This window comes from Oryctolagus cuniculus, chromosome 4 (genome assembly GCF_051225735.1).
Source record: "Oryctolagus cuniculus isolate XC-2025 breed Fujian yellow rabbit chromosome 4, ASM5122573v1, whole genome shotgun sequence".
NCBI lineage: Eukaryota > Metazoa > Chordata > Mammalia > Lagomorpha > Leporidae > Oryctolagus > Oryctolagus cuniculus.
In genome coordinates this window covers 72,489,331-72,515,346 of record NC_142870.1, presented here as the reverse complement: position 1 = coordinate 72,515,346, position 26,016 = coordinate 72,489,331, and the positions used below count along the sequence as shown (strand labels likewise).

At 38.6% G+C, this 26,016-nt stretch overlaps 1 protein-coding gene and 1 pseudogene across 2 annotated transcripts in view; one reads left to right on the top strand and one right to left on the bottom strand.

The window, feature by feature from the left end:
• The window catches only part of LSAMP (limbic system associated membrane protein), a 662,038-nt gene that overhangs the window by 117,214 nt on the left and 518,808 nt on the right, over window positions 1–26,016 (top strand). The window lies entirely within an intron of this gene.
• Window positions 14,759–14,894, bottom strand: LOC149127010 (U2 spliceosomal RNA; annotated as a pseudogene).

The window sequence follows — 26,016 nt, the reverse complement described above, 5'->3', positions numbered from 1 at the left end:
AAGGAGCCGGCGCCGCGGCTCACTAGGCTAATCCTCCGCCTAGCGGCGCCGGCACACCGGGTTCTAGTCCCGGTCAGGGCGCCGGATTCTGTCCCGGTTGCCCCTCTTCCAGGCCAGCCCTCTGCTGTGGCCCGGGAGTGCAGTGGAGGATGGCCCAGGTGCTTGGGCCCTGCACCCCATGGGAGACCAGGAAAAGCACCTGGCTCCTGGCTCCTGCCATCGGATCAGTGCGGTGCGCGATCAGCGCGGTGCGCCGGCTGCAGCGCGCTGGCCGCGGCGGCCATTGGAGGGTGAACCAATGGCAAAAGGAAGACCTTTCTCTCTGTCTCTCTCTCTCTGGCCTGTCAAAAAAAAAAAAAAAGAAAAAAAAAAAAAAAAGACTGATAAGGGTTGTAGTTTGTTTCGATCTTCACTTCTTAGGTGAAGTAGAGAAGGTTCATGAAGATATAAACATGTGTAGACAAGGCAGTTGAGTGGCCACTATGTTAGAAAACATGACAGCTCTTGTGCTCTAAACATTTCTGAGGGCCATGATCAGAGTGCACATACATCTTGGGAGACTTCACATCAACCTAGCAGAAATGGAAGAAATAGACCTTAGGTGGACAAATATTTGCCTTTCCAGGAATGTATGGGTCTAAGATAAAAACTTCTGCCATAAATGGTAGAAGTAAAGCATTCATCTAGGTACAGAACCCCTCTGGGTGCAGAAATATCCAGATGAGATAATCTGAAGAACAGATGTTAGTTTCTCTCCTCAGTTGCTTTGTAATATTTCAACTAGATGCTCCTACAGTGGCACCTACCATGAGCAAAGACTGCTTTCAGGTAAGAGGTTGCAACTCTCCTCTTCAGTCACTGCTGGGGAACCTTGTCTGAGCTGTCTCCTCCTGTTAAAACTGTTTTCATCTCAGCCTAACCACACTGGAGAGGGCCTTTGCTAACAAGGAAGCCGTCTACATACCGTCCAAGGGTATAGCCAATGAAAACTGATAAAACCTTGGGCAAAGTGATTTGTTTCAGAATTTGGAGATATTTCTACACAATGGCTTAGTTAGCAAAGTGAATTGAAGTGGAACCATGCAGAGAACCCATCAATTAATAGTCCTAAGAAGCTCCAGTTGTGACCAAACAGAAGCTGTGTTTAACCAGAAGCTATGAAGTTGAAAAAAAATAAAAAGATGTGCAAAAGTATGAGGAAAGAATTCACAGTCAATTGTAATTAGGAAGGGAAATAGATGTTAAGAATTGGAGATAGATACTAACGCAGTTCCTGCTCTTCTCACTACCTCGCTCTGTTATAATTCCAACTCTTACTGCATATAAGAAATTCACTAAAAAATCATTATAAAATGCCTCAACTCTTGATGATAAATCTGTTTTATAACTGAGGAATACAAATTAAAACCTGGAGGGTAATTAAGCCAGTTTTCCTTGGCACAGTTTTGATTTTACACATTCTGTCCCATTGTTTCCACTCAACTAGTAAATTTAGTTCTGTTTGTGGTTTGGAAAATGTTAATCTCATGCTATTGGCTAGCTTCATACATTTGCAGAGTGGGGAGGGAAAAGGAAAGGAAGCAGGAAGGAAAGAAAAGAGGCTGAGGAGGAGGCAGCAAAGGATGGGAGGAGAAAAGGAGGGGAAATGAAGACTTAAAGATGGAAGGAGTCAAAGGTTTGGATCAGAAAAGTATGATGTAAGAAGTGGCCAGCAAACTCCCCAAAGTGAGTTTTGAGTTTAAGATTTGTTCACCTGGATAATACTCGTAATCCTTCTAAAGAAATGTTAGTCAGTCTAAACATTTTTGCATGCCTAAATTTATAAGACCTAAATCTTCTGAGTAAACAGTATGCCTCCAAGTATAACATAAAATGATCATACTTAAGTAGTTTTAAGATGGGGTGGTGTTTGAATGTAACTTGTGTGTCTGTAAGATTTTTCTTTCCTTTTTGTAGAGCATAGGTCTGCTGACAGAACTGAAAAATGTTTTAAAAGAAGAATATCTGCATGGCCCTGGTTCAGATCATGAAAGAAAGGCAGGCTTATTTCCATATAGCAACTCAATGGAATGGTTATAGCCACTTCAATAATATAATACAATAAAATTTATTTTATATTAGCTCATAAAATTACTATACCGGAAGTCACCAACAGTTTATCAGTTCTCAGAGTGGTTAGCATAGAATGCTACTGAGAAAGGTATAAAATCCCTCAAATGTGTCTAATTGTTACAAGCCATCCGCCCAAGGAAGTGTTCTCCTGACCCTTTCTCTTGATGAGTTTATGTTATAAAACATAGGAGTTGATGACCCTTACAACATAGTTTTGCTTCAGTGGATAATGTAACCACAGATCTCTTTTATTGTCCTATAAATACCTTTTCCTCCCTTGAACTAGTATTGTATTCATCATGTGTCTTCTTCAAATTACTTTTTAGTGTCATTATTCCATATATTAATTGCACATCACTAAACTGCATCTACAATGAATGAGTTTTGGAGAACAATTTTTAAAATGACCCAGGCTTCAGACAGAGTAGAAAAGAATGTTGAAAATAATTAGGACCAAACTCAAAAATTCAAACTCTCTCTCTCAACTCCCAGCCTAGATGGTACTCAATTTGTTGAGATTGGAAAAGAAGGAGAGCTTCTGAAGCTATGTCCTCTCTTTTCTCTTGGCCCTAAGAATGTGTGTGTGTCTTTCTGTGTGTGTATGTAGCTCTAAAACTTTAACACTGGTAGAAAAGATAGAAAATCAGGTAATTACATTTGAACACAGGTTTATCACTTACTAGCTGTCTGATCTTGCTCAACTAATTCTTCTAAATCAATTTCCTGAGCACTAAAGCATGAATAATGGGACCTTCTTCCTAGATGTGATGAGCAAATGTTCATGTTTCATGCAAAAGAGCATGAAAGATCCTTGTGGTGGTACTTGGCACAGAGCAAGTACTCACTAGAAGAGAATCCCCAAAGACTGTCATGGCTATCATTCCTAGAGCTGCAGTGATTAAACCTGCTCACCTTAAGCAGAAAGAAGGGATTTCTTGTTTTTTATTTTATTTTATTTTATTTTATTTTATTTTTTTATTTGTTATTTCTTGAGAGGAAGAGAAAGAGGGAAACAGACAGAGCTTCTATCTGCAGGTTTTCTCTGCAGATGTCCTCAATGACCAAGGCTCAGCCAGGGCAAAGCCTGGTGCCTGGAACCCAGTCTGGGTCTCCTAAGAGGTTGGAAGGAACCCAATTACTTGAGCTCTCACCTGTGGCCTTCCACCATGGGCATTAGTAGGAAATTGGGGGAAAAAAAAAAAGCAGTGCTAAGACTTGGACCTAGTTACTCTGATACAGGGTGTCTAACCACTAGGCCAAATATACACCCTGAATTTGTTCCTTTAACATGTCATATGCAGACACCCTTCACAAGAAGTCATGGAAAGGAGTAAGATATATATTTGGAAACATTTTCATGAAAGGTTAGAAGAAAAATTCACAGCTCTGAAGCCCTCAAAATGATCCTCCATGCAGAAAGATGAAACTCCTAAGACTGTGAAGGAAAAACATTCAGAGCAAAGTTACCCAAGTGTGGGTTTCCACGCACAGCTTGCTTTTGATGTGCCTGTGACTGATAATGCAGCCTCAATAATGTGAATGGGATCTGGGGTATGAATGGTGAATGGGAGAGAAAATGTAGATCATACTTCAGTATGCCAAGAGGATAATGAATGAATGAAGTAGAAAATAGGGTGGAGAGATTTCAGGTGAAAGTGAGCTTGAATGACATTTAAGCGTTGTCTCTATTTGGTTCCTGTCCCATTCTGGATACAACCAGCTGTAACATAGCAACCGAAGAGAATCTAGTACTTCTTGCTTGTGCCACTTTTGATTTGTATTGACATAACTGCATGGAGAGAGAATGGAGGAAAATTTAATTGGTGGTATTAAAGCCATTAATTATTGCCATTATCTATACGGGCTGTGACACTGGAAATACAATTTCAGTTTTCTTGTACATTTACCTGAAATGCTGATGTCTGACATCATTAGGAGTTAGTACAGGTTAGGAGGGTTACACACATAACATTGTTTTTCCGACATATTCAAATGTTTGGAAAATCTTCAAAATTTAAAGGAGACAAAAAATAAAGCATTAATTGTTTTGAAAGAAAAAACAAACTGTTGTTTGGTTTTCTATCTTCCCTGGGGAGCAGCTGCTGATTTCACTCTAATTTTAGCTGCTATTGCTTTGAGCTAAACTTTCCATTTTTATTAAAAAAAAAACCAACTTTGAGTCTAGAGGATTACAAGCGCCTGTGCTTTTGATTTTTAATAAAAAGCAAGCATTTACCTCTGAACAGTAGCAGCAAGAAAAGGAATTAAACCTGAGGCTAGTGAGCTGACCTTTAGAGGGGCGCCGATCCACAGGGAGATGGGGAATTTAACACACAGCCCGTCTTCCTCATGTACAAACTCTCCAGCTAATATTCCTTTCAATATATTTATTTAAATGGGTACATTGTTTGATTTCTGTGAAATTTTATATTAATGTTTATGTTTCATGGTTTGACTAGTTGGATACAAGCTTCTGCAAGCGCTATGTCAGGCTGGTATAGTTGGATTCCTTATATAACACGAATTCGTGATGGTGCTGACTAAAGGTATAGAACAGACCTTCCCTATGGAAGAATCTCCTGAATGGGGAATCTGGGGTGGTGCCAGACATAGGGAAACTAATCATTCCAACATGGTTAACAAAATGCTGCTTGCAACTGAGAATATGTGTACCGAAATTGCAGGAAAATCTCGTTCTTTAATTTGATCACTTTTTTACAGAGGAGAGGAAGCATAATAAATTTAGTCAAATTTGCATATGACTTTTATGTAAAATAAGTGTATTCCTGTGGCACTAAATGAATACCACTGTTTGAAGAAAATGGTCTATGATCCATGGATTCATTTTATTAATTACTGTTTGAATCATCCTCAATCATCCCCAATGCCAATTCTGTAAAACACTGTTGTTTCTTAGCAAAGAAACTCAGCTGTAAGTAGTTTAAGACTTAAAATGTTGAGCCCTTGATCTCAGCTTTCTATTCATTTTATTTTCCCCATTCTCTATTCTTGCTTCTTGTGCAAAGAATGTCAGCTTGATAGAATAAAGGCTAGGAGTTCACATTTCTATTAGAAATTGTTCACAGTTTTTATTTCCTCTGTCAAATGGATCACTACTTTTGCACCATTTAATTATCTTTCATTATCCAAAATTCTCTGCCTTCAGAGAAAATACTTAAAGGAGTCTTTGTCAGAGTATCAAAATATATTGAATTGATTTTTATTTTCATGTGTTTTGCCTTCATGTGGGTATTGAGTTTAATTAGAGGTGCACATTGAATGCTTACTGTGTTATGTTTAATTACTTTTGTTATTTAACTTTTCTTGTAATTTTTAGTTGAAATGATAACCATGGGATGAAACCTCTCCTGGAGCTAATTAGATGACCAAGTATTGTTTGTAAAGGCCAGGCTGGTAGCTGGCTAGGGAGAAACAAGAAGCTTATTGGATGAGGAATGGCAGTGAGGAGACAGACTCTGTGTAGACTCAGAATGTCAGAGTGGAAGAACTTCAGAGGTGCATACATAGAACCTGGTTCACCTCCTGGTGTGGAGACTGGCCGCAAGCTTCTATGACTCTTTATGACTTCCTGTGAGATCTTCAGAAGAATAATTTAATTTCTTAATGCCTGTTTTAACCAATCTGTTGCTAAAACCCTGATTTTGGCTTAATGTGATGTGGGTTTGTTGAAGGGACTCAAAGGACTTGGTGCTTTTTGCCTCAATCAGAGATAAGAGAGAATGGTTTATTACTGATTTTACTTGCATTAACAGGCTAACAGAAGAGCCTTCTGACCTGTTAAATACATGGATTCTAGATCCAACTGTTCCCTCACAAATGTTTTTTCCTGCTACCAATTAAAAACAAAAATCATGGACTGCGACTACTGCCTTTAGTTTTCCCCTTATGAGTATGTAGATTGGATTTGAGCTGTCTTCATTTCACTGGAACAGTGCTCTTGAAAATCATTCAAACATCCCTGTGGCCAAAGTGCATGACCATTTCTCAGCTTCTATCCTCCTTGACTTCATGTTGCCATTAATGCCTGCACTTGCCGCCTCAATATGCTCATTTACTTTCCTTGACTTTCCATAATACCCTGTCCTATTTTCTCTCAATGTTCTTTCAATATTCTATTCATGCAAGAGTTTTTTGTTATGACCTATTATTTACCAGGAACTTTGCTAGGCATGGATAGTATACCTTGATGATAATAAGTATTGTCTAAAACATCCTAAAAAGCCTACTAAGAACAGAATGTGGTGGAGAATATAAAATTGTGTGATATGATGTGAAATTATACTCAGCAGTAGCTCCAAATGCTTAGTAGTTTCAATTCCACATCCTATAGTTTCTCTAGAATATGAAATGTACCCTGATTATTTGAATTATCACATCTCAACTCTTCAACTTATGATCAAGGTCCTGTGTCAAATGTCCTTTTTAAATTGTCGGTCTTTGTTTCTCATTAGGTCCCTCCACCTATATCACAGCTATTCTCACCTCTGCAACCTTGTTGAAATTTCTTCCTCTTTGCTAAATATCACATGTGATCTTCTATAACTGTCCAAACTGTACTTTTTGTTTTAATAACCTGCTCTCTGAACACCTGGATTCTGACTTGAATGTATAAGCTATTTTCCCCTCCAAATGACTTTAATTTTGAACATGTAGCTGGAATTATAAACTTTAGCTACTTACCATATGCCAAAGATAATGCACCCAGAACATGAATTCTGGAGTCAGTGTTCACTGACCGGTTGAATGATAGATCCATACTTCTTTTTTCTTTTATGAGAGCAATCAAAATAATAGCGCCCACCTCCTAGAGTAACTGAGTAGATAAAATGAGTAGATAAGTAGGCAGATGATAAAGGCCCAACTTTATCACATATTAATCCTTGAAACATAGAAAGCACTCAACAAAATGTTATTGTTTTGCATTTGCATCTGTAACTTGCTATTCTGGGAGTGTATGTGCATGTGTGTCTTTTCTGAGGCATACATTATCTGAAGGCAGAGATGCTCATTTGACTTTTTGTAACTTGTGTTGAACTGTAGTGCTTTTCATAAAATGAGTACTAAATTGACTGGTTGAAAGCTATGTTTTTCCACTTGATTCATCCTAACTTGCAATTTAGATATGTAGATTCCCTTGTCTCTCCCCCTTTAAAAGAATTGTGTAACAACCAATGATTCTCAATTTAATTATCTATTAAAATTATTACAGGACAAGGGGGCTTTGGAAAATAACAATGTGTATAAAATTGAATCTCAATTACATTTGGAGAAATTTTTAATCCCTTAAAGAAGTCTCAGGAAGGAGTAGACCTGTGAGTTTACCTTGGAAGCTTGGCAAGTAGATTGGAATATGGGTATGATAAACACAGATGAAGAGTATAGCATGAGCAGAAGTCTGAAGGCCAGGAAGTTGAAAACGCGTCTAGAGAAATTGGAAGCCATGCATTCACTTTAGCTGGTAGATAATGGTCTTCATAGCATAGTATTGGAAAGAGAGCTGGAAAACTGGGATGACTTAAAGAACTCAAGGGACACTCTAATTTGAAACTGAGGATCATTCTCTTTAAGGGCCAGTGATGTTTTTATCTAATTTATATCACTTAAATATCATAATCTTTCCTTTATTAGATTGGATAAAACAAACAAAATAGAAATTGATATTGCTTTCCAATTTCTGGAGATTGTAGGGGTATTCTTTCCTTCTCTTAAAGGGAAAATGATAAATTCTCAGGCTCTGTATATGGGATTTTTGGATGAGTTCAATTTTATATGAATGTTGACAGTTCTAAAAACAGCAGTACTAATGGTCAAGCTAAGCGCTCAGTACAGCAACCCCAAAGGGCTTCCAGAGCAGGCAGGGGAGCTCTGCTAAGAAATGGCTCCTGGAACTACATTATCTGTCTTGACCAGTTAATCCCATAACTACATACCAGCACGGCCAGTTTCCATGGACACCTTTGTGAGTTTTGTTTCCTCCCAGAAAGGCACAGTCATTTCATGTTTTACAGAATGTGAGGTTCTAATCAAATGTTCTCCATTAAGATCCTACCCCCTTTTTAAAAGCCTTATATTAGTGTTTGACACACTCTACTATAATTTATCTGTTTATGCATCTGTCTGGCCCACCAATATGTGAATTCCTGAAGTCTTTGCTGTGTTTCAGACACTGGGCTAAGGGTTTTACATGGATAATTTATTCAATTCCATAACTGTACAGTTATGTACCACGTAATGATATTTTGGTCAGTGGACAGCATATATGACAGTGGTTCTGCAAGATTGTATCATATAATGACATCGTAGCCATCTTAGTTTGTGAAAGCACACTCTGTGATGTTCACACAAGGAAGGGCCACCTGGCGATGGATTTATCATTGTTAAGTGATGCATGATCATAAGTCTATGGAGTTGAGGTTTATTATTAATCTCATTTTATAGATGAAGAACTGAGGAATACAGAAGTTAAGGAAATTGTCTAGGCTGTATAGTTAGTAGGTAATGAGGATTTGAACTCAGTTTAGTTCCTGAGGATGATCTTGAGGATATTAGATCAGGAACTTGAAACTTAATTTCTAGTCCTAGTTCAGCATGAGCTGAGTGACCTTAGGCAATTATTTTAACTTCTCTTGGCCTCGTGTCTTTATTTGGAAAATAGCAATTGTGAAACCTCCTTTCCAGGATTCTCGTGAGAATTAAGCTATATGGCATGTGTGGAAGTGCTTAGCACAAGAGCTGGCAATCTGAGTTTTTAATAAATGCTAGTTTTTGTTTCTTTCTTGCCCTTTGTGTGAACCAACCTTGACTTTCCTAAGGCACATGACATCCTGTCTCAATCTGTGCCCATCCCCTGTGGGTCAGAAAGTGCTTGCCCTTCTTTGCACGAGGAAAACACAGGCAGCACCAGATGATTATCCAGAGGCAGAAATGGAGGAGGTTTACTGCAGCTGCCATTTCTGTGACCGAGGATGGCAAGTGGCCACAACATCAGTGTGGGACCCCGTGAGGTCATGCTGGGTACACAGGTCTCAAGTTGCTCTGTATTGCTAAGTGAGTTACACATGTAATTATCCAGGTAGCAGGCTAAAATATCTCCACAGGCAGCAAAATTTCATCAGCAGAAGGACACACTTTGTTTCATGTGACTCCAGCAGACTTCTGCCGAGGATTACAAAGCTGAGGTGATTAATTGAAGGACAAATTAGAAAGTCATGATGTAATATGTTGTCCCCATGGCCAGGTCTTCATAGGTGAAGCAACACAAAAGGTTAAGGAGTGCATCTGGGTCTGTCAAAAAAAAAAAAATGTATCTACAAAAGGGATTTTTTTATGGGTCCTCACCAAAATACACCAGTACTTCAAAAAGTTCATGAAAGATGGAATTAAAATATGTTTGTTTTGGTGCAAATTAAAAGGTTTTGACATCTATGCATAGTTTCTCAGAGTATGCATTTTCTCTGACTGTTTAGAGGTCATGTCACATGTTTTCCTTCTAAAGAGCACAGGGCCTGTGTTTTTGTTGCTGGGTCCTTAATATTGACCAACCATCACTGCAAAATAGAGTAGGCTGGGGCAAATGTTGTGGCACAGTGGGTTAACCAGGCACTTGGAGTAGCAACATCCAATATCACGGTATTGATCTGAGTCCAAGCTGCTCCACTTCAGATACACCTTCTTGCTATAATTGGGCCCCTGTCACTCCTCTGGGAGACCCAGATAGCGTTTCTGGCTCCTGGCTTCAGCCTGGCCCATCCCTGGCTGTTACAGGCATTTGGATAGTGAACCAGTGAATAGAAGATCACTTTCTTTATCTGTCTCTATCTCTTTTAGGTATATGAAAAACAGAGTTGGAAACCACATTTTAGATAAAAATTTTGTTTGGGAGAAGTGTCATGAGTCAGCTTTCTGTCTTTGGGTCAACCCTCACACCCCCACCCCACCCCACATACACACACTAGAAAAAACACATATTGGATTCTTTTTCTGAAGACATTAGGGAAAAAACTTGTCTTAATCTCTCACTGTAAGATTGTTGTGGGTTGTTTCACACCTCCTATTGACCTTAGTTTCCTAAAAGGCATCCTCTGGTTTCTGTGCAAGGAGAAGTCTGTTGCCCTTTTTGAGTGGAGTACAAATAGTTGCTAAGCTCTGGGTGCTTAGGTGTACCTAAGAAGTGCGTGTGAGAAATGGGAATAGGTTACGGACAAAGAACATGGAAGAAACTGTGGGAAAAAATTAAATGGATTCTAGAGAGGCATATAAAGCAGAGGTAGAGAGTCAAGAATCAGAGTAGAAAAGGTAGAGAGAGGAGGTGAGCATGCCCACAGTAGACATCCTCTATGCTACAAAGAGACTAACTCTGCCAAGGGCATGCAGTCTGGCTCTTAGAATATTATCACTCAGATTCTGTATTGAAGTGGTCCATGAGGAGATGGACGGCCTGCAGAACCAACAGTTCCAAGGAGCTCTTTTTGCCTGATTCACCCCTTTTGCTGCATTCTGTACCAATTTCAATATATCCATATCTTATGATTCCCCACAGTCACTTTTTTAAGATTTTTTTCTTCTTGCTGGTGGAGACATGGAAGAGTGGGAAATCTGGATATAGAGGAGTTTAGAGTGATGAAGCAGAAGAGTTGTAGCTGAGAGATCTATACCAGCTTTTTGATGAAAATACCAATGGAAATGAATCAGAAACATATAGATTGAAAGTCTGTATCTATTGCTTCCTTCTTTTCTGCATCATTTACTACTGTATGTAAGATGAAAATTAGATGGGCTTGACATTATTTTCTCTTCATATTGGCATTCATTTTCACTAAGGACCTTGTTTCTTTTAGATTATCACAACAGATTATTTTATGCTGTTTCGGTTTCTTTTATTAAATCAAAGGATATTTATTAAGCAAATACTAATAATACTACTGTGCTGCTGTTATGGCTAATATTACTATTTGCACTACTGCAAGCACTAGTTCAGATTCTTGGAAACCTCATATTTTTTGGGGGCTGCCTTCTTGGTACCTTATTTATGTTTTGCAGCAATCCTTTGAAGTGTATACAATTATACAAACAACTAAACTCACAGAAATTTTATAATTTGCTTCAGGTCATGTAGCTAGTATGGCTAAAAATTAAACTGTGATGTGTTTGGTTGTTTGTAAACTTTTGTGTAGACGACTATCCAAGGAATAGGGATGGATAGAGCCCAAGCCAGAAAAAAAAGGAATAAAATTAATCTTTATCCTCTACATTAAAATTTACTGGATGAAAAGCCAGATATTTAAATAATTCTAATTCTGTATAAAAGTTATTTTGAATAGTGATTCCCAAATGATATTACCAGAATGATTTTGGTAATTTATTAAAAAATTTAGATTCCAAAAAGATGGGGCCAAGGATAATCTGTAATGTAAAAAGAAATCCAATGTGAAATTCTCCACTGATCCAATGCCCAGCCAACTTTGAGAACTTCTGTTCAATTTTAGTAGCCAAAGTAACATAAGAAAGTGAAATATTTCCAACTAGAGGGAGTGGGAATTGGAAAATACTATTTGAAGTTATGTTTATGATTTCTAGGATTATCCAACTCTTAGAAAACACATTATGATTTCTACAAAATAATTGTCAGTGGCTTTAGACTGATACATATGAATTTTAATAATGATTTGTCTGTAAAGGATTTTAGCTTGAAAAATCTTATGATTCAAAGTACTCTTAAAATGTTATCTCTACAAAATTCAAAAATTTGATCCAAACTTTCAGATAACGCCTTCTAGTAATGTTGTTACCATATCTTTGAAAAGAAAACTAATTTGTCATCATCATTGTCATCATAATCAATTTGAGTTACAACTAAAAATGCTTTGCTTAGATACTGTTTTTATATACCTCATTAAGTCATCTCACCTCTCTGAACCACAAATTCCCCATGTGTCTAAAGAGGGAGCTGGACTGAGTGACCTCAATATTGTGAGTATTGATAACCTCTGGGCTTTATCCATTAGTTACTTAGTTGTCTTGAGGCATTTTTCTTTAATTGGGAAACTTCCTCATAGTTCACTAAATATAGAATTATATCTTCAAAGGCCAGCGCTGGCATAACTGGGAATCTAGCTGGGCAGACTTGAGGCTTGCATCTGAAAAGCTATATACAGAAAGTCTGTAGGATGGAAATAGTCCAAGGCATTTCAGGTTTAGACAGCTGATGAGTGCGTAAAGGTTGCCTGTGCCTCACTCTGTCAGTCTGTCATTTTAATGAATACCAAAATCACCCATATACAGAATTGGGAAGCCAACAACTACATTTTGACTAGGAATGGGCCCCTCCCAGAACCTGTGACAGGAGTTTCAGTGGCCAATTTCATTATCTAAAAGTTTTTGTGCCTACCTGCTGCTGTAAGGGCTTGTATTGCCAGAATTCTATGACTTTTCTTGTCCTTGATTATAATATAGGCAAAAAAAAAAAAACTGCCTTGAAAGGATAAAGATATTTCACATGATTTACAGTCTGACCTTTAGATGCTCTTGACGTTATGTCTGAAGGAAAAGAAGGAACGGCTGTTCCCTGGAAGGTTGAGTTCTTTGCTTATCAGAAGGGTTAAAATAAATATCCTTTCCTTCTGTGCCTTTGTAGCATTTCTCTAGCTGATAAAAGAGGAGGTGTGTATGTGTGTTGGACTGAGAGTTATGGAGAAGCAAATCCAAAGAGATGAGACAAGCTTTTCCCTCTGCCAGTGTACAAGTGTGAATTCGGAGAAAATGAGAACGATGTGTCAACCCAAAAAGCGCTTGACCAGGGAGAGAAGAGTCAGCAAACAAGGGTATTGCCTGGCACAGCAATATCCAAGGGAAATCTTCGTGGCTGAACTAAATAGTCTAGTAATAACTCCCCTTAATCCCTTGGGCCAGGTTACACTGGAATCCTCCAGTCTCCTTCCTTGTTCTGATTCTATGCCCCCTAATCCAACCTCTAAGACCCCTCTGCCAATCTCTGATCATGATGTTCTTTCCTTGGAGGATACACAGTGGCCATGCTGACAGTCTGTGCTGAAGTTTTCTTTCACATTTTAAGATAATAAGCTGACATTCTTTTTAAGCATTAATTTGGCTAAGGAGTAAATACTAAAGTTCATATTTGTATCACACGTGGTAGGAGGAACTTCATGCTAAGCATCATGACTGATTAGAATGTCACTGTTCAATACCCTTTGCCGCCACTAGCTGAATGTAGACTACTGAATTTTTTTGACAGACTATATCATCCTATTATTTATTTTTACTTTTAATTTTTTAGCAGGTTCAACATAGTTCATGAATACACTTCTGAGAATTTAACAATATTCTCTTTCTCCCTCCATTCCTTCTTCTCTGTCTCTCCCTTTGCAGCTTTGAAATAACATATCTTAAATTTACATTGCACTCAAGAGCTTGATGCTCCAGGAAATAAAAAATTCAACAGGTACAAAGTAAAAAGACCCTAGTTTTGTGGAAATGTAGGTAAGGGCTTTAAGTGTTAATCATATGGATAAATGACTATTTCACCCATATACAGTACATTTCGAAGTAATCATGGAGCATTAAAACTATAGTAGTAGAATATTCATAACCGTTAGTTTGACAAAACTATAAAACAAAATTTGACAAAACTATATTTGTAGCAATACTGATACACACAGCCATTTCTTCCGTTTTTTTATTTTTAAACAATTTTAGCTCCCGTATGTAAGGGAGAACATGTGGTATTTGTGTTTCTGTGTCTGATTTATTTCATTTAACATGATGTCCTCCAGTTGCATCTATTTTGCTGAAAATAGTAGAAATTCATTCTAATAGCTGAATAATATTACAATGTGTATATATGCCACAATTTATTTATTCATCTGGTGATGGACACCTTGGTTGATTCTATATTTTGGCTATAGTGAATGGTGCTGCTATAAGCATGGGGGTGCAGGTATCTTTTTGATACAATGTGTTCCTTTCTTTTGCGTATATACCCAGAAGTAAGATTGCTGGATCATATGGCAAGTTCATTTCTAGTTTTTAAAGAAATCTCCATACTGTTGTCTACAGTAACTGCAGTAATTTACATTCCCACCAACAGTGTATAAATTTTCTCCTTTCTGCACATCCTCACCAGCAGTTGTTATTCTCTGTCTTTTAAATTTTAGCCATTCTCACGAGAGTGAGATGACATCTCATTTTAGTTTTGATTTGCATTTCCCTGACAGTTATTGATATTGAATAATTTTTCATATATTTGTTGGCTATTTCTATTTCTTCTTTTGAGAACTGCCCTTTGAGGTCCTTTGCCCACTTAAATTTAAATTAGATGAAAAATCAAGTTCTGCGGTCTGGCAAACCCATTGCAAGTGCTAAAGCTCTTGCATGGCTAGTGATTATAGCAAACAGTCAGAGTACTGCACATTTTCATTATTACCTAAAGTTCATTTGGACAGCACTGTGTTAAAAAGCAATTCTCAATTCCTTTACCAGATCTTACTTGGTAATCTGCAGTTACATCTCTAAACTTAGCCTAGCTATGCCTCATTTTGTCTGAAATAGAAGAATGATGTTGTCAACAAAATAGGAATCATATGGGCCTTTTTGTTGTAACTGTTAATTGAAGCTTTTTAAATAGAACAAAGAAATGTATTTGTATATTTAAATATTAATGTGGCTGGCATTCCCCAATTTTGGTGTACTCTGTATGAACAATAAAAAATTTACACTTGATCTTAGCCAAAAGGCCGAGAAGCGATGAACTATAAAAATTTTAAATGTCTCCATCTTTCTAGCAATTTCTCTGTAAAATGAGGAAAAAGGAAATATTGACAGTATGTTCTTTACCTTGTGAAGGAATTATAAGGTACTATGCATTTGTAAGATGTCTGTTATTAAATATGAACTTCTAAATGAGCAAAGCTTTATAAGCAAAAGAACAAATGATGATATCTTACATTTGTATGCTGCTTTTCCAAAATGCTCTTGCATGCATTCTCTGATTTGATACTTAAAATAACCAAGTGGAAAGGATGGGAGCAGATTGGGTATTATCATCCCATCTTATGGGTTCCTAGAAGTTAAGTGAGTGGTTCTAGATCATAGTGGCAGTGTCAGCAGTTCAATCTGGACTTTTAACTACCAAATTCATATTTTATTCTGTTAAACCACACTGCTTCAGTCATCAGGATAAATATGGTTTTTAGGAAAGGTAACAGTGGAAAGAAAATAATAATTAGGAGAATTTGGAGTTATGAAATACAGACTGAAAATATTCTTTCTCCAGACCACAGAGGTACACCTGAGCCCAGGGAAGTCAGAGAAAGAAACTACCATTTCATCTCTCCCTCCTACCTGCTTCACTCACAGAGCTTAGCTTGCACACATTAATCTAATGTGGACTGGCTATTATGTGCTGCACTTGCTGGGCTGTGGGGGTATGAAAAGGAATAAGACATGGCCCTTGATCTTAGGGAGTCCACATTTAATACAGAAAGATACTGGCTAGCATCCTGTGGCATAGATGTGGGGAAAGGATTTATTCTAAAATGCCCTGTCAACAAAAAGAAAGACCTGATTAATTTTGTCTAGAAAAAGGTGGTCATGAGAGAAAGCCATTTATTTATTATTTATTTATTTATTTGAGAGGCAATGTTACAGGCAGAGGGAGAGATAGAGATGATAGAGATAGAGAGAGAGAGAGAGAGAGAGAGGGAGAGAGGGAGAGAGGGAGAGAGATAGTGATTGAGAGAAATCTTCCATTTGCTGGTTCATGCCCCAAATGGCCTCAATGGCCAGAGCTGGACTGATCTGAAGCCAGGAGTTTATTTTGGGCCTCCCACATGGGTGCAGGGGCCCAAGCACTTGAACCATCTTCCACTGCTTTCCTTGGCCATAAGCAAAGAGCTGGATTGGAGCAGGAGCAGCCACATCATGAATCGGTGCCCATATGGGATGCTGGCACTGCAGGCAGAGGCTTAACCTGCTACTGTGTCCCACAGTGCAGCAAGTTCTGTGGCACCTAGCCTGAGAGAAAGCTTTATATTCTATGTGGATTACATGTGAGTGAATCCTAGAGAAAAAGTAGTAGCTCATAGGTTAATTTTAAAATAGAGGAAGGATTTCTAGGTGAAAGAATTAGTGTGAACAAAGTTAGGTTTGATTTGAAATAAATAAAAGTTGTATCATTTATTGTGCTTGCTCTGTTCCAAGCGTTCTATGGACACATTAATCATCTCTTCATCTTCATAATGACACTATCAGATATAATGTTGTTATGATTGGGCATATCGTAAATAAAGAAACCGATGAAGTAGTTTACTCTATTTGGTAATCATCATAATCACGATTCAGATGTACGAAACCAGATTCCAACAACTGTGCTCTTAACCACATAGTGGTGATAATACTGTATAGTCAATTTTATAACCTGATGTTTTTCCTTTTTATGGTATATCATAAGCTGTTTCCCAAGTCATTAAAATTCTCTATAAATGCTGTTTTAATATTGCAAGAACCCATCTTATTGATGTATTATAATTTGTTTAAGTAGTCCTTTATTGTTGAATATTAAGTTGTTTCTAATTTTTACTATTTTGAACAACAGTGTATGATTTTTGTGAAATACAGGCCCAGCCTAGAGGACAACAGTCCTTTGAGGTTTCCTGGGTGCCATCACCTGGCAGGAGAGCCACCCAAGTGGGCAGGAGCACACACTAAAATGCACTTGATTTTGGATTGTTTGCATTGGGAATTAACCTCCACGAACTGAACAGTCCATGCTGGCACCCTCCAAAGACCTGGATATTTCTAGAACCTTCTACCTGTCTTCCTAGTAGATTCTGAAGAATAACATATAAGGTCTAATATTCACCTAAGGAAAATATAATTAAGAAAGTAACTCGGCTGAAGATGTGATTACAAACCCAAACAGAGGTGATGTGTGGAAGATCTGCCGGCCTGAGTGACTTATTACATCACTGTGTCCACTTAAGAGAGAGCTGGCAGTTCTTGATTGCTTTGCCCTAAGTCACACTTGGCAGTGAGAAAGTGAAGGCTTAGGTAAGGATCTGAGAAGCGTTTTTCCCCTAAATGAATGCAATTAAAATGATCAAGTTTCCCTTGACCCACACTGACGGTACGTCCCTTTTCTTACTGAGTGATGGCCTCCATTTTAAGAGAGAAACCTGGAAATGCTGAGGGAAGAACACACATCCTTCATTCCCACCCTTCGTTGGATTGACAATGAGTTGTGGTTCAAAGGCTGCCCTGTAGGGAAGCTCATATACCCTATAATTTCAAGAGCCTCAGACGCCTCTTGGGAAACTTGGTAAAACATTCTATTTAGAGACATGCCTGCTGATATGACATATATTTTTATCGTTATACCTCTTTATTGCTTGGACATAAAACCTGTTTTCACTCAATGTATGCTTGCTTTCAGAAAATGGAACAAGAGACATGCAGAAAACAGTGATGCTATTATCGTGTATGATGACTTTTGTTTTATAGATCTGTTGTCTTTGCCAACTCATCTCTTTGCCCTGCAGCTGTGGAGTCAGGACAGTACAATCTTGTGGCCATTCTTCCCACTGAGTGCAGGGGTGACTAACATTACAACCTGCATGCTTTTGAAGATCTCATTGCAGTTTGTTTTTAACCAGTATCTGGGCCTCAAAGTAAAAGTAACACAGGATCCTGTATTCAGTTCTTCATTTTTTTCATTTCCATTAAAACCCACCTATATAATCCACATTTCAGAAGTGCTACATTAGTGCTCCATGAATGTGCCTCGAATACAGACATGAATGAGAGATTCTGACTCCACACTCCCCACAGCTCCCTCAGTTAATGAATATCACTTGTGGAATCTTGCATATGGGATCATTAAGCACTTTCTGATTTGACACGTTCTATTCTGGCTATGCACTTGGTTTCATACCCTGCTGTTTCTTCAGACCCCAGCACAGTTCCTGGGACATGATACTCTTTCAGTACATATTTGTTGAATTAAAAATTAACTTCACTTGAAAGGAGCTAATGGCCTCATATAGAGGCTTAGAAATTTGCTGAGCACACCATAAAAATCCAAAATAGTAATGGAAGAAAAAGTGAATACATGATTAAAAAGTACCAAGAAATAAGTTCTGTATGAGAGACAGAGGTACAGTATTGTTCAGGAGAAATCCAGATTACCTCTAGCTGGAGTTGAGTGTGTGTCACACTTCAGACTATTCTAACTTTGACTTCTCCTGAAAAGTCCTTTTATTCTGCCATTTTCACTAGATCAGATAAGATCATCCTTTGTATGCTATTACAGAATGCGTCTTATGAAGGAATTTTGGAAATACATACAATATTGTGATGAATGCAATTTTTTAAATGAAGAAGTGTATGTTTTCATTGTATTTTGATCCTTTTACTTTAATATCAATGTTAATCTCTCTATGTATCTATTTCTATCATCTATCTGTTATCTTTCTATTTGTTTTTCTCTCACTTCTTTAAATATTTTATTTATTTATTTGAAAGGCAGAGTTACGGAGAGGCAGAGAGACCAAGAGAGAAGTCTTCCATCCACTGGTTCACTCCCTGAATGGCCACAATGGCTGGAGCTGGGCCAATCTGAAGCCAGGAGCCAGGAGCTTCTTCTCAGTCTCCCATGTGAGTGCAGGAGCCCAAGGAGTTGGGCCATCTTCTACTGCTTTCCCAGGCCACAGCAGAGAGCTGGTTCAGAAGTGAAACAGCCAGGACTCGAACCGGCACCCATATGCAGGCAGGCAGGCAGCGGCTTTACCCACTAAGCTGCAACACCGGCCCCAATTTGTATTTCTTGTGAGCTAGATCCTAGTTTAATCTGAAAAAGATAAAGGATCACAGTGGAATTGAAAAAATGAGGTGCTGGTGCTGTGGCTAGGTGGACTAAGACTCCACCTGCAGTGATGGCATCCCATATAGGTGCTGGTTTGTGTCCTGGCTCCTCCTGATCCAACTCTCTGCTATGGTCTGGAAAAACAGAAGAAGATTCCCCAAATGCTTGGGTCCCTGCACCCATGTTGGAGACCTGGAAGAAGCTCCTGGCTTTGGATCTGCACAGTTCTGGCCTTTGTGGTCATTTGGGGAGTGAGCCAGCAGATGAAAGACCTCTCTCTCTATCTCCCCCTCTCTCTGTCTGTAGCTCTACCTCTCAAATAAATAAATAAAATCTTAAAAAACTGAGACTAGAAATGGTAGTTGGAACATTGGGCAGATTCTTTTTGATTCAAGGGTATCTTGTGCTAAACTTTGGAGATTCTATGGCATATTTATTCAAGATGAAATGAGTTGGGATAAAATAAACCGTGCAATGTATGGACCCAGATTTTAGATCCATAGCAAATTAGGTTTGTAGTCTTGTGCTCAACACATTTCTATTTCCTTTTGTTGACTGACTTTTTGGAGTAAATGAACAGATCCTAAAATGAGATGTCTGCCTTTACAGTAAATGCTATGGACTATAAATGTGATATTTCGTGAGGGAACCATACTGATGCACAGGCAGCAGCATCTGTAATTTTTGGGTCTACTTGTGGAGTGGGGAAAGAGACTGGAGCTCTGTGCTTAAACAAAGGGTGGTTGTCCTGTATTATTTCTGTCTTTAGAAGACAAACTTGTGTCAGACTAGCACTGGATATCTAGTATAGTCTAACATCTCTTTCTCTGCATTCTGAATTTTTCCTTCTTGTTTTTCTTCTCTAAGGAAATCATTGACAGATAGTGAGATGACACTGTTTTTTCCTTTCATTTCTCTAGCTTCCCTACCAATAACGTATTAGCATAAATTTCCATGCAGCATTGCACATGTATCCAGTTTAGATACCATCAGATACCAGTGCCGTAGTTTAGGTCTGCCTTAGCAGGCATTAGGGCTGCTTGTAATAAGGTCATTGATGTTCTTCATACCCAAGAAAATTCATTACCCCAACTGCTGCTACAGATATATTTCTAAAATATATTTTAATGTTCTCATTTCAAAAAGTCCTAGTTCTGTCTTCATTTTGGATGAATACATGCTTGTATTATTACTGGCCATGCTTCCCTGCTCTGCTTCCTTTTCCCACAACTTACCACTCTCAACTTCCGTCTCTGAACTTCAACAAATATGGCTTTATTGTTTCTTCGTGGATATCATGTTGTTGCATAACATTGTCCCTGTAGTTTCTTTTGTCTAGAATATCTTCTTCTGCATGTTGGAATGTGCATCTGGCTTTCATACCAGATGGAAGCCTCCTTGATTATGAACTTGTCTTTCAGCCCCATACCATCACATATTCCTTCATCTGTATACTCCTATAACTTACCCATTGTTCTATGGTACATAGAAAATAGTTTACATACTTACTTTCCCTTCAATCAACACCTGACCATTTGAAGGAGGAGGTTATCTTAGTGGTCCTCAAGTCCTCAGGTTTTGGGGCATAACAGTATCTTTGGTGAGTTGCACAGAACACTCTACCAGATAAACAGACTATATACAGTTAGCACAGGCGATGAGACAATGTACATATGAACAACTGTGGTGCACTTGGTAAGCTGAAAACCATTTATGTTCCCTTTATAATTGTTTTGGGAGGTTTCGTGCTTGCTCTAACCCCTTATCACACTTCTTTATAGGAACTGCTTCAGCCGTGTCATTTACTTGATGGCATCCCTTACATTCGCCGGGCTGCATTAAACACTTCCATCAGTTCACACTTGCTTTTCACAATGATATAAGAGATAAAAACCCAAATATCACACACTGTGTAAAAGATTGTTCTGTGCATCCAGTTGTTAAATCTGTTGTGCTCTGGGTATGCCCGTGCCAATCTGCACGTACAGATGATTCGCTCGCAGGGTTAGTGACTGTAACATTTTTGATTAACCTCTCTATATACTTCACAAGCACTTACTCTGGGCCATGTTCAGACCATGAAGATGCCTGAATCACTGAGACGTTGCTGAATATCTGTTGACATAGTTTTTACCAGTGCAGAATATTTCAGTGCTCTTCACATACAAGGAGAGTCAAGATAGGAGTTCTTCCTATTTGCTTCCCCCTGAGACATAATAGACCTAGAATTATAAACCAAAAATAGGAAGCAGTCCATTCAAAATTACTTGTCTTATGCCCACATGCAAGAATTTGTGTATTCATAACCATGCATTCAATCCTTTGGTGCCAAAGTAGCCAGTCCTTTTATGGTCTTCTTCAATGTTTGTAATTTGAATTAAGGAGAATAGAATCATACACATCTTTAATTTTTCTAAACTTTAATGACATGCAATTTTCTCAAACTCTTCATTTCCTCCCAATATCTCCCACGGGATGCATGACTTCTATAGTTTGCTTGATTCAAGTCAGAGACAACTTGACATTTCCGTTACTATTTACCCTCATTCAGAAGGAAGCCAGCCATGTGTGAGACTGAGAAAGCCTCTGTAGTTGTTTCATTTTTCAGTACTCATGGGCACATATTAATTCCAGAGATCACGGAAAACAAACACAAAGACATGCTAAGGTTATATGTAGTTAGGACTTCAGATCCCTGTTATAGCAGATGTCAAAATACTTTGAACTCTAGATCCTCTGATTTAGAAAACAAATGAATTTATTTGATAGGCTGATAATAACACATGTGACTAACTTGCATACTAGTCCTTACTATTGTGTGTATCTTAATGGGAATACTAGTGGACTGGTGACACTTAAATGTCGGTGTTCCCGCCGGAGAGATACCAACTGTCCAGCCAGTCACTCATACATCCAAAGATTCTTTTTATTCCACAACCAGGTATTGATCTCCCACTGTGTTCATGCACAAAAGGCATTATGGAAAGATAATTTAAAAAGAAGCCAGACTGTAAAGTTTGGATGGCTGTTGTGTTTTAGTGGAGCTGGTACATGGTGAAAGACCATAGCTATTCAGATTAAATTAAACACTAAAACTAAGTGCTAAAATAATATAACCCTTATTTGTAGTGGGAGACATTTATTCAACAGTCCTTAGAAAGTGATAGAACATTCCCTATATGTCTGGTACTGCGTGAAGCATTGATATGCTCTTCTTCCTGTTTTAGAAAGTGAGCAGACGGGAGGTGGTCTTATATAAATTGGGTTGTAAGGGGAGAAGTTTACAGAGGTGATTGCTGTTATAAATAATTGTTGGGAAAGTTATTTTAGGGGCTTAGAACAATGAAGGGTGATAGTTAGGAATTGGAAGGAGAAGCATGTAAAATGAGCACATTTACAGAAGCACAGTGAGTCACAATTCTGCCCAGGGCCACCCCAGGCATGTTTATTTTGAAAAGAAAATTTTCTGAAACTGTGCTGGCATTAACACACTGAATCTGTTATTTAGAAAGCTGCTGGTGATTAGCATAACAAGTGGACCTTTTCTGTTGCATCCTTGGGTCACAATTACCTGTGCCTTCATTTGAGAGCACCTTCGTCCTTCTTGACAGATTGCCATGGTCTCTACAGTAAATGAGTATTGATTTAATATTTGGAGTCCTTGAGCAGTGTCTGTTGCAAGGCGGAGACCTGAGCCAGAGTATCCACCAATCCACGCCCATCAGAGCTGCTATAGGTGATGGAGATGTTGGTGCATCTTCACCCTCGCCACACAGTGGTGGTTAACCATTTTTCTTTAGGGAATGCTTTCACAGGAGACGAAGGAAGAACCACAAATTCAAGTGAAATTACTAGTTCTATCATGATAGATTTGTGTCAAAGAAATAAGTTGCTTGTCTGTCCTTATAATTTTTAAAATCCTATTTGTATACTTTTCTTCTAATATTTTAAATTCACCTTGTAGAGCCCAATTTAATGGTTTGGCTGGAATACTTTTCACTGTGAAAACATGTTTGAGGGATAGGGCCCAGTGGTTTCTCCAATGATTGATCCAATGAAACACATTCATCTCAGTTCAATATTGGAACTACTTGCCACGCCCTTCAGGATGGACAGCTTGCTTAGAAAAGGTATCAATACTTTTGGAGGAGAGGTATAAATACTATTGAAAGTCAACAATCTACCTCTTTCTACAATAAAGAGCATTAAAAATGTTCTTGCCACAATCTTCTGTCATCCTGCCCTGTATCACTGGATTTTGAGTGTTTGGTCTAAGTCTCTGTGTTGTTTCCTTTTATTTCTTTTTGTTTGATTTTTTTTTAGACCTTAAATACAAAAGGTCGAGTTAATCTTTATCTTCAACTCAGTGTCAGTTGTTATTAACAGTCACTGTGGTTGTCAGAGGAAGCCTATGAGTAATTTGATGGTGCAGCTTCCAGCCATGGTAAAATACTTCAGGTCTCAGGCATATGAGTGCAGCTTTTTATTGCATATTTTCATTCTAAGAATTTCATTTCACTAGGTATATTTAAACTGAAATGATCTTGCTCGTGGTGGATATCAACTTTTCTTTTTTTCCCTTCATTTCCAAATATTAAAAATGTTATTGTAATTTCCCAAATACATGGGAAATGTACTCAATATATTAATTTTATCATTTCAGAGTACCAAAATATTCTGAGGCATTATGTGAAAAACCATATATTAAAAGATGTTATTTATTGAACTTATTTTCCTTTTTTTTTGTTAAAAATGAACACAAATGATCTTTTCCCAAAATGTGAATCTTTTTTCTACAGTCAAGATGTGTCTAATATCTTATGAGTCCCATATGTAAACTTAGGTGATAGAATAAAGAGTATGATCTCCATTTTAGCCAAGACAGACCATTGCTTGCAGTTTAAGTGACTCTGTGTGTGCTACAAATGAAGTCAATGGGGGAGCAGAGACCACTGATAAACTGTAAGACTCTTGAATTCTTCCTCTCTGTGGTTTCGTGGTTTCTCATGTCCTGTGTGCTCCAGGTTCAAACCCTTTGGCACTGTGGCTGAGCAGCTCTTTCTTTGGCTTTCAGGGATGACTTTGCCTAAGCAAGGAGATGGAGGACTGATTACTGTTGCTCAGCCAGCCTGCTTTCCTCCTTCACCTTTCTACTAAATGGATGTGGTCAAAATGTGCCTGGGACACAGGAGCCTAAATAATGGGACTGTGTTTCCTGGTGGAGCTCAGTAATATTTACTGAGCCCAACAGCTTCATTTTCCTCAGTCCCTGCTGCCTTAATGGCTGGCTTCAGGGTGGGAGGTGGAAAGGGAGGGAATGAGGAATTGCTGAGGGGGACTCGGGCGACGTGGCTAACGGATGGCCTTATTAGAGACACTTTCCCTAGGCCTAAGTGAAGCCTTTTTTGTCTGAGTCGGCAAGAAGTGGGTCATTTTCCTGAGCTGTCAGGCTCAGTGCTCCCTTGACTTGTGGCTCTAGTCGCAGCAAGCTGCAGGTTTCCCTGCTAGCTTGTGGTTCCCTGAGATATGCGCAGGGTGCTTGTCTCTGGGCCTTCCCAGAGCATCACTGGGCTCTTCACGGGCCACTGGGTTGTTTTCTAAGATGTAGGCTGCTCAGAAGTCTGCATGCTCATGCACAGCTAGCCACCGTTGGGAATCTCTGAATCTCTGCTCTTCTGGCTGGGTCTCCCTCTGATCTGGTCCAATGGTTCAGTGGTTCGGATACTTGGGGAGTCAAAAATATTGCAGTCTCAAAATCCTAAACACATCCAGAAACTTCTGACTATAGAATAAAGAGCAAACCCAAATCATAGATGCACTGCTAGTATTTACCAATGTTGTGATGAGTGAAATTCAAATTCATTTAAAATATTTCTGATTTTATTGCAACTGTTTGTCATTCTGCACTCTCTGAAACAGTAGATATTGAAGAATGACCACTGTCCTGTGCGGTTTTGAGGAGTTTCTTGGCAGTGTTTTTATGTTTATTAAGAATTTGGTCTTTAGTCCTGCTTTCAGGATGTGACATGCTGTCTCCTGTATGCTCTGACCGTCACAGATTGTACATCCGTGACCTTTTTGCCTGTCAGTAGGAATGCTTCCCCCACCCATAGCTGATGTTTTAGAAGAACTCAGTTGTTGTACTTGTACCCCCACCAGTGCTCCGGGTCAAGGTCTTGTGAGTGGTCATTCCCTAGGGATATTGGAAGAGGAGAAGGCTCGGATGGTGAAGATAAAAGGCAATCTCAGTCTGTTACATAGCAAGAGTCTGGGCCCTGGGTCATTTGTATAACATGTCACTTCAGCTGAGTAAAATGACTAGATTTTTTCTTAAAAAGTTTTGGTTTCATTCTTTCCCAACTTCCTAGAATCCTCTCTTCAAAAATCCCCTAAGTCATTGGCAGATGTCCGTACTTAAGGGTAGACATTGCCCCATTTTGGAAATCCTTACAAAGATAGATTATGTCTGTGTCTACTCCCTGCCACAAGAACCTGGCATGGGAGAGGATAACTCTAAATGTCACAGGAAATAAACTAACGTTTCTGGACAGGCACTTGTGGGTTCAGACATTGTAAGTGTTTAATTAAGAATGACTTGAAAATTATTTTCATCTCCAACAGGAAGAATAGAGAGCACAGTGAAACTTGAAATTAGTTCTCAAAACATACACAGCATACTTTAATTGATAGATAAGGAAATAATTTTAGGGAACCACTTTGCTCCCAGTGCCACAGATTCATGACTGTGACTTTGTAGATTGAGAAGAGAGCACATAAATACATTTTCTACTGAACAATCTTGAGCCAGAAGCTTTGTGCCTATGGGCTTTCCCCTTCCCCCTTCCCTTCTCTAACAAACTCCAGAAATCAGAGAAAAACCTCCTAACTCACAGATTTTTTTTTTTTTTTTTTACTTCTGAGCACACACGTTTCTCAAATGTATTCAGACATATTGGAGCCAACAGATATATAAAGCTGCTGATTTGAAGTCCATGACTTATTTGCTAAAA